Source organism: Thunnus thynnus, chromosome 4, assembly GCF_963924715.1.
Source record: "Thunnus thynnus chromosome 4, fThuThy2.1, whole genome shotgun sequence".
Lineage (NCBI taxonomy): Eukaryota > Metazoa > Chordata > Actinopteri > Scombriformes > Scombridae > Thunnus > Thunnus thynnus.
The window spans coordinates 9,141,390-9,152,468 of record NC_089520.1 but is presented as its reverse complement, the minus strand read 5'-3'; positions in this window follow the sequence as shown (position 1 = coordinate 9,152,468).

Below are 11,079 nucleotides of genomic sequence, written 5' to 3'. Positions count from 1 at the left end.
CATATAAACAGTTAATACATGGTTTATAACACACTATAATAGATCGATATAGTACTTTATTAATCCCAAAGGGAAATTAAAGTGTTACAGCAGCCACTTGACATAAATCAAAATACAAAAACAATGAAGTACATAAAAGAAATGAATACAATTAAAGGCTAAAATATATACAATAACTAAAAGGACTAACTCAGACATAAAATAAATAAATAAATAGAATAAAGACTAGAGATATAACCATAACTATAACATAGTATTTTCTTAATATGCTATAATAGACTGTACATTAGTGCAAGTCAGGTGGATACTGCTAATGTAGTGAGATGCATGTTTGTCCGTGGACGTGGAGGCTGCTGTAATGACACAGTATAAATAGTAAAACAGTTAAAATAAGACTTCATAGGAGATGTTATAATAAATAGACAAATAGAGTACATCCATAAATACTTAAAAGATCCTTATATCTACTTGAAACTACATCATAGTGTGTTATAGACCTTTAAATCACAAATAACAAATTGCTTATTTGGTGAATTCACTGTATTTAATACCCAGAATTCCACTTGTTACAGCTCAGATGTACTTTTTTGGTATGATTGAGGTTGTGTTAGACAATGTAAGAGGATAAATTCAAACTTGTAAAAGAAAAATACAAACACGTTACTACATAATCTACTATAATGATGGTAAAACATTTGTATGCAATGAAATTAGTGAAAAAAATAATATACATGATAAGATGAGAAATAGTTTAACAATTACATGCGAAGGTAACGGTGACAATTATAGAAGAAAAATGTTAAAGTGAAAAATAAAATCCAAATTTAAACTTTAAATTGCAACCAGTCTTTTTCCAAAAAAGGTTACTGATATTAAAACAGCAAATGAAAAAAAAGGAATCACTAATTAATGGGTATTTAATTAATGCCTACTTCTCTGTTTTTAATATGACATTCTTCTAATCGACACCTTCATTAATGTAATGAAATTTAAGACTGAAATCAGTTTTATTTAAATGAAAAAAACACTTTAAAAACATGTGAATTTGTGCTATTGACCTGTTGCAATATCCTATAACTGCTATAGTTACTGACATCTACAGACCAAAACAACCAAGAACATAATCATTAGATTGATCGATAATGAGAGGAATCATTAGTTGCAGCTCTAGGATACTGTTATATTAACCATGTCAAGCAGTGTGCAACAGTATCACACTGGAGATAGGAGGTTTTGACCTGCAGCGCTGCAGCCATGTGCTGACCTTTGACCCCTGACCTTAATCCCGGTTCAGTATGCGGTCAAAGGCTCAGCGGCTCTTCACCAGCTGCACTTGTTCACTTCATCTGTTCATCTGACTTTGTTCCAACATTCAGACACATGAGACGTGTCTAAGCTTTTTCTTCACACAATCCACTTAATCAATTAATCAATGACTCTTTGCAATTCAAGTCAGAAATCAAAGCTTTGTTCATTTATTATTTTTTTGGGGTTTACACTCAGCTGAGTGACGCCCAAAAGGTGGCAGCTTAACTTCCTGTTTTGTGTTTCTGTGTGTGTTTCTTGCTGAGCTGGCGGAGGGATACGTCCTGGGTCAGATATACACACACACACAAAAAAAAAAAAAAACACCTTTTCCCTCACAGAAACTGGTATTTATAAAAACAGAAAATGTGCATGCATACTTCGGATCAGATGTACACATGTTCTTCTAAAGCCAGTCGCTGATGATATGATCAGGTGGAGAAAGAAACATAAGGCCAGACGAAGGAAGCTAAACTGCACTTTTATTGTGTGATATTTATTCCATCAACACAGTGATCTGTAATATAACAATACTGATGAATGAACATTGTTTAATTAACATACAGTAGGAGGCATTACTTTATTTCTCTGTTGATATTCTTGCTAATCATATCCTTTGTGACAAACCTTGTAAAGTCGAGTTTCATATGAGCGCTACAAGCTAATCATTGATAACATTTCCGGTGGTGATCGAGATACCACCGCCTGTAAGTGCCGCTCCGTCTATTCCTTGAGGATGCCCGCTTAAGCTATAAACTCAGAGCATGTAGTTGACACGTGCCTCAGTAAAACAAAGTCCGTGTTCTTGGTTTCAACCGAGCATTCTTCCTTAAATATTAAAATGAATCATGGCAGCAAAACACATAAACAGCTGATTAAGGTCATGTCGTCATCCAGTTACAGCTCATTGTGAAAGTGGAAATAAGGTTTGTGCATGTGCAGTTACACTGTAATTAAGATTTATAAAAGAGAACCATGCAAACACAGCTTTATAAATCTGACAAAAAGAGTATGTATATGTCTATCATTGTGTGTACACACAGTTTTAGGTATTAATCTACAGAGTTTTATGCATCTGGCCACAGGTTGTCAGAACAAAACACCAACAATAAACCTACAATAGACTACCAGACTACTCCATCTAAGGGATCACTTCACAGCCAGTATGAGCAGGAGGATTAATTAAAGACACCAGTGTACACATGTACATGTGAGTGTTGTATTAAGATCGAAAACCTGTCGTTTAATCCCTGCAGGAAGCGCAGAGAGACACCTGCTGCTCTAAGGTCAGATCTTCATTATGTAGATTTCCTGTCTGTGTGTGATGACCTGTGTGTGTGTGTGTGTGTGTAGTCAGCTTGGCTTTGATTGGACAGATTTCAAGGAACAGGTGAAGAGCCTGACTGACCTGGTTACACATACAGTCACGCTTACACACACACACACACACACACACACACGTTGTCCTAGATCACTTTTGGAGACATCACATAGACTTATATTCTAACCCCAACCTTAACCTAACCCTAACCCTACCCACTGACCTAAAAATCAGAAATGTTTCCCAATTGGGAACACGGTTTTTGTCTCCAATTGGGCAAGCCGTCCCAATTAACTGTTCTTAAGTCTGAAATTTGTCCCTGAAAGTAGCCTAATACAGACACATACACACACACACACAGCAGGTTATCTCCACATGGTTAGCGTGTTTTTACGCCACATGATGAAATATTGAAGAAACAGAGGAGGAGGAATGCTCTGTATGTGTGTGTATGTGTGTGTGTGTTAAACTTTACTGTCTCTTTCATAACCGACGTGATGAAATCAGAGGCCAAGTGTCTGACTCAACTACGTTCTACCACGAGAACACACACATAAACACATTCAGACATACATTTGGTTTCTTTCCTCTCACACACATTGACCTCATTCTCAGGATTACCTGTGCGACACCTGTGCTGCTGTGACACTGAGGGTTTTGATCTCCACCTGAGTCAGGCTGCAATCTGTGACTCTCGTGTGTATGTGTGTTAGTGTGTGTGTGTGTGTGTCACAGCAGTAAATCCACTTCCTGTGTGTAGACCTGCTCTCTGTCCTGCTGTCTGGTGTCAGCTCTGTTCCGGTGGTCTCTCTCTCTCTCTCTCTTTCTCTCTCTGTCTGTTTCACTGTTTTGCTCCAGGGCATCCTAACTAACGAGCCTCAGGGAGCTCTCGTTGAGTTTAAAATTTGGCTAACAGTGGAAGGTTTATGAGACAGTTAAAGCCCCCGGGGGTGCTAAGATGATAAAATATCTTTGAGCATATTTCTCGCCTGAGCCAGGGCACACTGTGGTCTGTGCTAAATGCAGATTAAATCAGCTAATAGCTAATTTTCTGTTGGTTATATTAGAGAACTATTACTGTTAGGCTGCTTGTAAAGAAATATGTTTACCCCCATGTGGACAAGCACCTGCTTGCTCCCAACCACACCTCTGAGAACAGTATTAAGAAATTAAAAAGTTTTCTCAAACTCCACCACGAGGTCCATTTATCCATCACATTTTATTTGTGTCGCACCTTTCATACAGGTTAGTGAAATTCAAAGTGCTCTACAGATAACACGTTAAGAAGACAGTACAGATATGAACAGTAAAACAACTGGAGACCAGTGCACAGATGGAGGAGATGATGTTTGCCCAGCTGTCATTGAAATGTAGAGGTTCAAATGTCCGTTTTTCTGAGCACTTTAAAGACTTCTCATAACAAAAGAAATGCTTTTTTACTTAATGTTTTCTATTGCCATGTATCTATTTTATTATGTTATTGTCTTTTACATATTTTATTATGTTTTATCGTTATGGCAGGAAAGTTATGAAGTGGACCTTGTAGTGAGATTGTTTTCTCATCTGCCTTTTTCCAAGGTCAAGAATTAACTCTGACCCCGAAGTAAAAAGATGGAGAAGTACGGTAATTGAGGGGGATTCGTTAGTTCACAAACCTGTGAGCAGGTTATAATAGTGCAAAGCATCAAGAACAAGATGAGGATGTGTTTGTCTACACCAGGTGAGTATTATTTGACAGATAGATACATAGTAGGTTAAACAGCTTCCTCCATATTGGAATCTTGAGTTCTCACTGGGGTCGGGTGTTTGCTGATGAAGTGGCTTTCACATAAAACACCATCACCTCTGTCAGGAGGTTCAGCGGGTTACAGGTCCCGTCAGCTCTCAAACCGCTGCAAGTCCCTGACAGCTGTAGACCTCCTCCACCCTAACACGGGATTTCTGCCTCAAGTTCCGTCAAAGATTCAGTTTTAACTTGTCAGATAAGCTGCAGTGACTCTTTTTACTGAGAAGCGTAGGAGGCGAAACAGCTCATCTCCACATTGTGCAAACTGCATCCTGCCTCAGATGCTGATCAGCTGTTGCTAAATTCAGCTGCTCTACTCACTGTGTGACATCATCATTACCTGAAGCTGCTGGCGGCTGTTTTCACAGGTTGTGTCCTCGTGGTTCACTCATTTGACAGCAGTCATTCCAGGAGCGAACATCTGGCTTTATCATCTTTTGTTTAACTGATTAATTACTACGTAACTCAAGTTCAGGACGTCTGAAATTATTCTACAAAACAAAAACTCTGTTTCCTCTTTGGTGCCTCTCCAGCTGGTTGCACCATAGGTGACCCACCTATGCCATAAAAACATTCCTGATTCATTACACATCTTGCAAAAAGGATTATTCTTTTGAATTGGAAATCTGCTGAAACACCCTTTAGACACAGAGGTAGATTTCTTTTCTTTAGGACTGGAGACAATCTGCCTCACGTAGTGGTTAATGTTAGCATGACAACATTTGTGAACAATAAACACAAAATACACAATAAGCTGATGGGAGTGATGGCGCTAGATTTAAATCAGAGGATCACCAAAGTTATTACAATTCATCCTGAGGGGGACATGAATTTGTACCAAATTTCAAATGTGAACCAAAGTTGTCATCAAAGTCATTAGGGTTCATTGTCTGAAGGATGTGAATGTCTGTCTGTAGAAAATTTCAGTGCAATTCATCCAACAGTTGGCTGAAAAGGCTGAAAATGTGTGTGCATTAATAATATGTGAAATGATGTCAATGATAACTCAACGTTGTTTGGTGCAGTAGTGACAGTTGTCAGATCATGGCAAATTTGATCTAAAAGAGCTGCTTGGATTCAGTCTAGTTTTCCTTTTGGACTTTGAGTTTTCTTTGACATCTCTTGCACATGTTATATATGTTATATATATAAATTAAGACCAAAGTATATTCTTTGGTCTTAATTTATGTGAACAAATAATTGATTTTAGAGCACAAATTCCTTTTCCATGACTCCTGCGTGACCCCAGAAGTTATCATCATTGTACATTTTTTGTTTGTTTTTTTGTATATTTTTAGTATGACTCTCATCTCATAAAAACTGATCTTGTCTCACCCTCTTCAGTTCAGTCTCCTCTGTAATCCCCCAACACACACACACACACACACACACACACACACACACACACACACACGCACATACACGCACATACACACATGCACATACACACACACACACATTATTCAGAGGTCACCAGGGATGATGCAAAACTGAGATAAGAAGACACTTAAATTGTGTGTGTGTGTGTGTGTGTGTGTGTGTGTGTGTGTGTGTGTTAGTGTGTGTGTGAGTGTGTGTGTGTGTGTGTGTGTGAGTGTGAGTGTGTGTGAGTGAGTGAGGGGGGTAGATTTCTATAAACACACACACAGTGAGGCCAGCCTGGGATTGTCTCTGTGATGAAACCAGCAGTAATGTCTGCTGTTGGCATGACGACTCCATCCACTGTGACATGACTGTGTGTGTGCTCGTGTGTGTGTGTGTGCTGGAGGATCTGACCTTTGACCTCCTCACTGTGTCTGTTAAAGAAAGAACTTTGTTATACAGCCCTAAATTTCAAAATATTATTATAATAACATTAAAATTGTAATGAAAAATCAAATTCTAGTATGTTTTAAGAACAGCTGGTGGTGATATTTACCTTCAGGTTTGGTTCAGTAGTTTAGTGTTTGGAGCATTTTATTAAATCTGAATCCAGAATAAAATCTGTCTTATTGAGTTCTGCTGAATCCTTTATGAAACTTATTGGGGTTTATATTTTGTTTCAAGCTATGCATTCTTATTAGAAACTTAATATTGAAGAACTAAAACACAGGAATTATAATTTAAATAACTAATCTCCAGTTGGACATTTTGCTTGTTTTTGTTCTTTGACAATAAAACATTAAGTCTGTGTTTCATTTCCAGCTCAGTACAGTGAAACGACAAAACATTATGTTGATATTTGTAGTCTTTAATGGACAACTGACCAATTAAAGCCTGAAGGTAAACTTGAAATTACACTGTTGAGTTCTCAGTCCAAATGTTTGTCACACAGACGTTTACACAGTCAACGATGAACGCTGTCGGTTATAAAGTAAGAAAAGGTGTTGAAAAATGTTTTTAGCATGTTGGCAGTGTGGTTTAAGTGTGTTTTGGATATATTTTGATTTGAGTTGGTTGACTTTTTGTTGGTTTTCTTTTTGATTTGGTTAATATTTGTTGGTTTTAAATGTACTACTTGGTGGAAAGTTTTTTATGGCTCATTTTTTCATGTTCTGTCAGTTGCGGATTGTCATCTTTGATTTTTCTTAGTCACCAACCTGTTTTTATTTGTCATTTACTTTATCTGTGAATCCATTAAATTTGTTTGATATTATTCTGGGAATTTCTCCCACTTGTGTGTGTGTGTGTGTGTGTGTGTGTGTGTCAATCATGCAGTTCCCCTTCATGCTGAGTGATGTGAAATCAAAGAAAGAAAGATCACAGATTTACTTCAACCATGAACTGTCTGAGTCAAACTGCACACTAATTCTGTGTCTGAAACATTTTCACTTGAAAAATGAGTCCTGATGTAATGTCAGACTTTCACAGGAACTCGCCCACCTGCAAGTTCTGCCTGCTGCAGATTGACTTGAGCATGTTCCTGTCCTCTTATTGTGAATGTATTCTGTTTCCCTGTCTTGAATTAACAGATGTTTACGCCCCTGCAGCTGCTGGACTGGGCTCACCTGTGTGTATCATCCTGCTATTTTCTAAAAGGATAAGGCTGGCAGTTTTCTATATTTTTCTTGCTGTCAACAAATCTCATGTGCAGAGCCAAACCAACAATGAACTCATTCTATTTACAAGTGTGTGAATCCAGCGCCTGATATAACTTTGTACGACATTGCACAGAAATAACTGCAGCACAAGGTCAAGGGGTTGTGATACGTAGCACAACAAGCTAGCAAAGCTCTGTAAACAGTGCGTGCTCAGCGGTGTCTGCCTTACAAGGAACTACTCTCCGGAGACTGAAAACGTGATTGCTTATTAGTCTTTAGAGCTGTTTCTAAACAAACTACTGTGCCCAAAGTCCTCGTGGTGAAGGAACATGTCATCCAGTACAGCAGTGTGGCTCACTGACGTGTTTTTAATAGTTATTGGACAACAACGGAGCTCCACAGCACTAAATAAGATATATCAGGCTTTGGATACACACACAATACTTGTAAGTAGATCAGTTCATTGTTGGTTTGGTTCTGCATATGAGATTTGTTGACAATAAGACAAATGGAATAGAATAGAAATTCGCCAGCCAAATCCTTTAATCTCAGCAGTTGAGGATTTATTTAGAAGTTTGATGGCAAAACTTCAACTTAAATCCAAAACAAAGAATGAAATAAATCACCCGCTGAGCAGCAACCACGTCCTCATCAGTGTCTCCCCAGGTGTGTTGCATCAGCAGCTAATTAAGAGTTAGACTCTTCCCCCCATGTGACCCTCAAATCTCTCCCTAAACCAAAATGTAAGACTCATTATAACAGAGAGACAGTAGAGAACGATGCTTGATTCTGATGAACATAAGTAAATTACTAAATCTCATAAATCTATTTATTATTAAACTAGACTGATTGATGGATAAAGATCTGCCGCAGCTCAGTGTGCAAACCCTGCTTCCTAGAATTTACCTTTATATACAATGAATTTGTTTTCCCAATGCCAGCAAATGTAATCGCTACCTGGATTTTACTCTCACATCAAGATCTGTGTACTGGAGTCAGAACTGTTCTGTCAGAACTAGAGGTCTTCCTGGGTCCTCTTGTTTCTTAGTAACTAAGACAACCAAGTCCAAATTATTTCTGGGCCAATTAAGCTCTGGTAGGGTCCTGTTGTATGGCTGCAGGTCTCGGGTCTGTATATCAGTATCTCTGACACCAGATCATCTCCAGTCTCTGTGGTGCTTCATCATCAACACAGGAGGGAATATATATGATAGTATGAAAGATTGTATGAAATGTGAAGTGCAGGAAAAATTACATGTATTGCTGCTGTTTTACACCACGGCAGCTCATTTTCTCCCTGTTTTGATCTGTTCAGGTCCACCTGAACATTGATTTAATTGATTTATGCACATCAGGTTTGACTATGTTAGCTACAGATCTGTTTCAGTTTTGGGCCGGTGTAGACCTCAGATAGATGGGAAGGATTCCCATGTTAAGGACTTGGAAGTGTTCATGTCATCTGACAACTCAGGAAGGTCGTATGATAACTGACTCGGTCATATGAGGGTTTAAAATACTGTGCATTGACAGAATTACAATATAAATCCATTAAATATGGGTTTAACTACATTCAAACACCAACTTCAGCTAACGTGAGGTGTCCATGTTTGCTTGGTTTTCAAGTGCCAAGTTTCCGAGTTGTTAATTATAACTCGGGAGATTGACATGAACACTATTTACAAGTCGGAAACTTTTAATTACAGTAACTCCAATAAGACCTGAACGCAGCATTATTCTCATGTCTGTGTGAGTTTCTTCCAACAGCCCAGAGACCTAATTGGTGACTCTAACTTGTCTGCAGATGTGAATGTGAGTGGACGGTTGTCTGACTGGAGACCTGCCCAGCTGTGCCCCGCCTCTTGCATATTGTGAGCTGATGGGCTCCAGCACTCAACGCTGAACAAGCAAGTATTGATAACAGATGGACAGTTTCTTTTCTTTTTCTGTTATGGTTTTTTTTCTCGTATTGTAGCATCCGGTTGTCGTCATCTAATGCTGTGATGTTTAACTTACATTTGTAAAGTCTTAAATGGTTCTCTCACTAGTCTATCTAAGTCCATAATATATGTATTTATGTTTGCTCATTAACTTTTTTTTGTAAATGATATGCTCGAAAGTCAAATTAAATCAGTCAAATCAGTCAAAAGTCAAATAAAGCTTTCAGATAAGGATGCCAAAACTTTCCTGATGCTGTGATTGGTCATTTGGACTGATGAGCAATTTGTCCTCACAGACTCGTTGTGTTAGAGCATCTACAGTGTTTGAGCTGCATGAAGCTGAACAGATACTCTGACGTCCAGATGTTTAAGTAATTTAGAGTTGAAAAATGTCAAAAGTATTTGATATAAAATAAACAATAAGTAAATGTTTCAAACAAAAAGAAGTTTTTTTTTTAATTTTCAGCATCAAGACAAAAACTATCACAGTTTATAAGAACCAAAACAATGTAAAAATAGAAGAAACATCAACTCTTAATTCTTATTTTAACTCTTGTATGTGTGTGTGTGTGTGTGTGTGTGTGTGTGTGTGTGTGTGTGTGTGTGTGTTTCATTGCTCTCCTGTGCAACCATCAAATGCAACTTCAGGCAATACCCTCCACACACACACACACACACACACACACAAACACACACACACACAGACTCACCCATCTCTGACTGAAACAAACAAAACAAACAAACACACACACTCCCTCCATCACCATCCGGCTGCTTTCTGCCGTAACGAGGTGCAATCAACACGCAACGCTGACCAACACACACACACACACACACATACTGAGGCTGGTTGAAGGATGAAGTAAGCCTCTGATTGCAGAAGAGTTACAGAGTGTTGACTTGTTCCTGTGTATATGTGTGTGCGTGTGCGTTGACCTCATACTGCCATGATGTCACATCTATAACGGTTGCATTAACAGAAGCAGCAGCAGCCATCTTCACATCATCTTGTTTTTTCTGTTTTTTTTTTATTATTTCCTACTGTACTATGATATTAATTCAGAGAGTTCAGGATAGAGCTGATAAGGAACCAAACAAATCAGCTGACACTGAGGTCATGTCCTCTGTATTTTTCAGGGGATTTGTGTCACTGTTTAGAGCTCTGACATTGCACATTTGCACAATATTTTATAAGCTGATTCCAGTGTTTGTTAGACTAAATACATTAAAGGACGAGTTCACAACTTTTAAAGTCTGTCTTAAAACAATAGTCAGGTGCCCACATGAACATTGAAGCAGGTTTGTTGTTGTAAACATTCCTCCTGTTCATACTGGCTATTAAAAGATCCCCTCAAAATGCACTTACAATGTAAGTGATGGGGGACAAAACCCACAGTCCTCATTTATCCGAAGATAATACGAGGCTTCAGCCGTCTGAGTTAGTCAAATAAAGTTGAAATCTTCTAGAGTTACAGTCTTTTTTAGTAAAGAAATCCTTCTTTGTGTCTCAATGAACAGTGTTTTCCTGTTCAGCTGCAGTGGAAGGATAGCAACCAAAAGAGGGACAACAAAAAGTGTGTCCACACAATTATTTTGTGCAAAAATGCATTTCAGAGTTATCTGAAGCTTATATGAGTCTTCAGCAGTCTGAGTTAGTCATATCAAGTGGATATTTGCCACTTTTACAGTCTTTTAAGCATCAAATTCCCT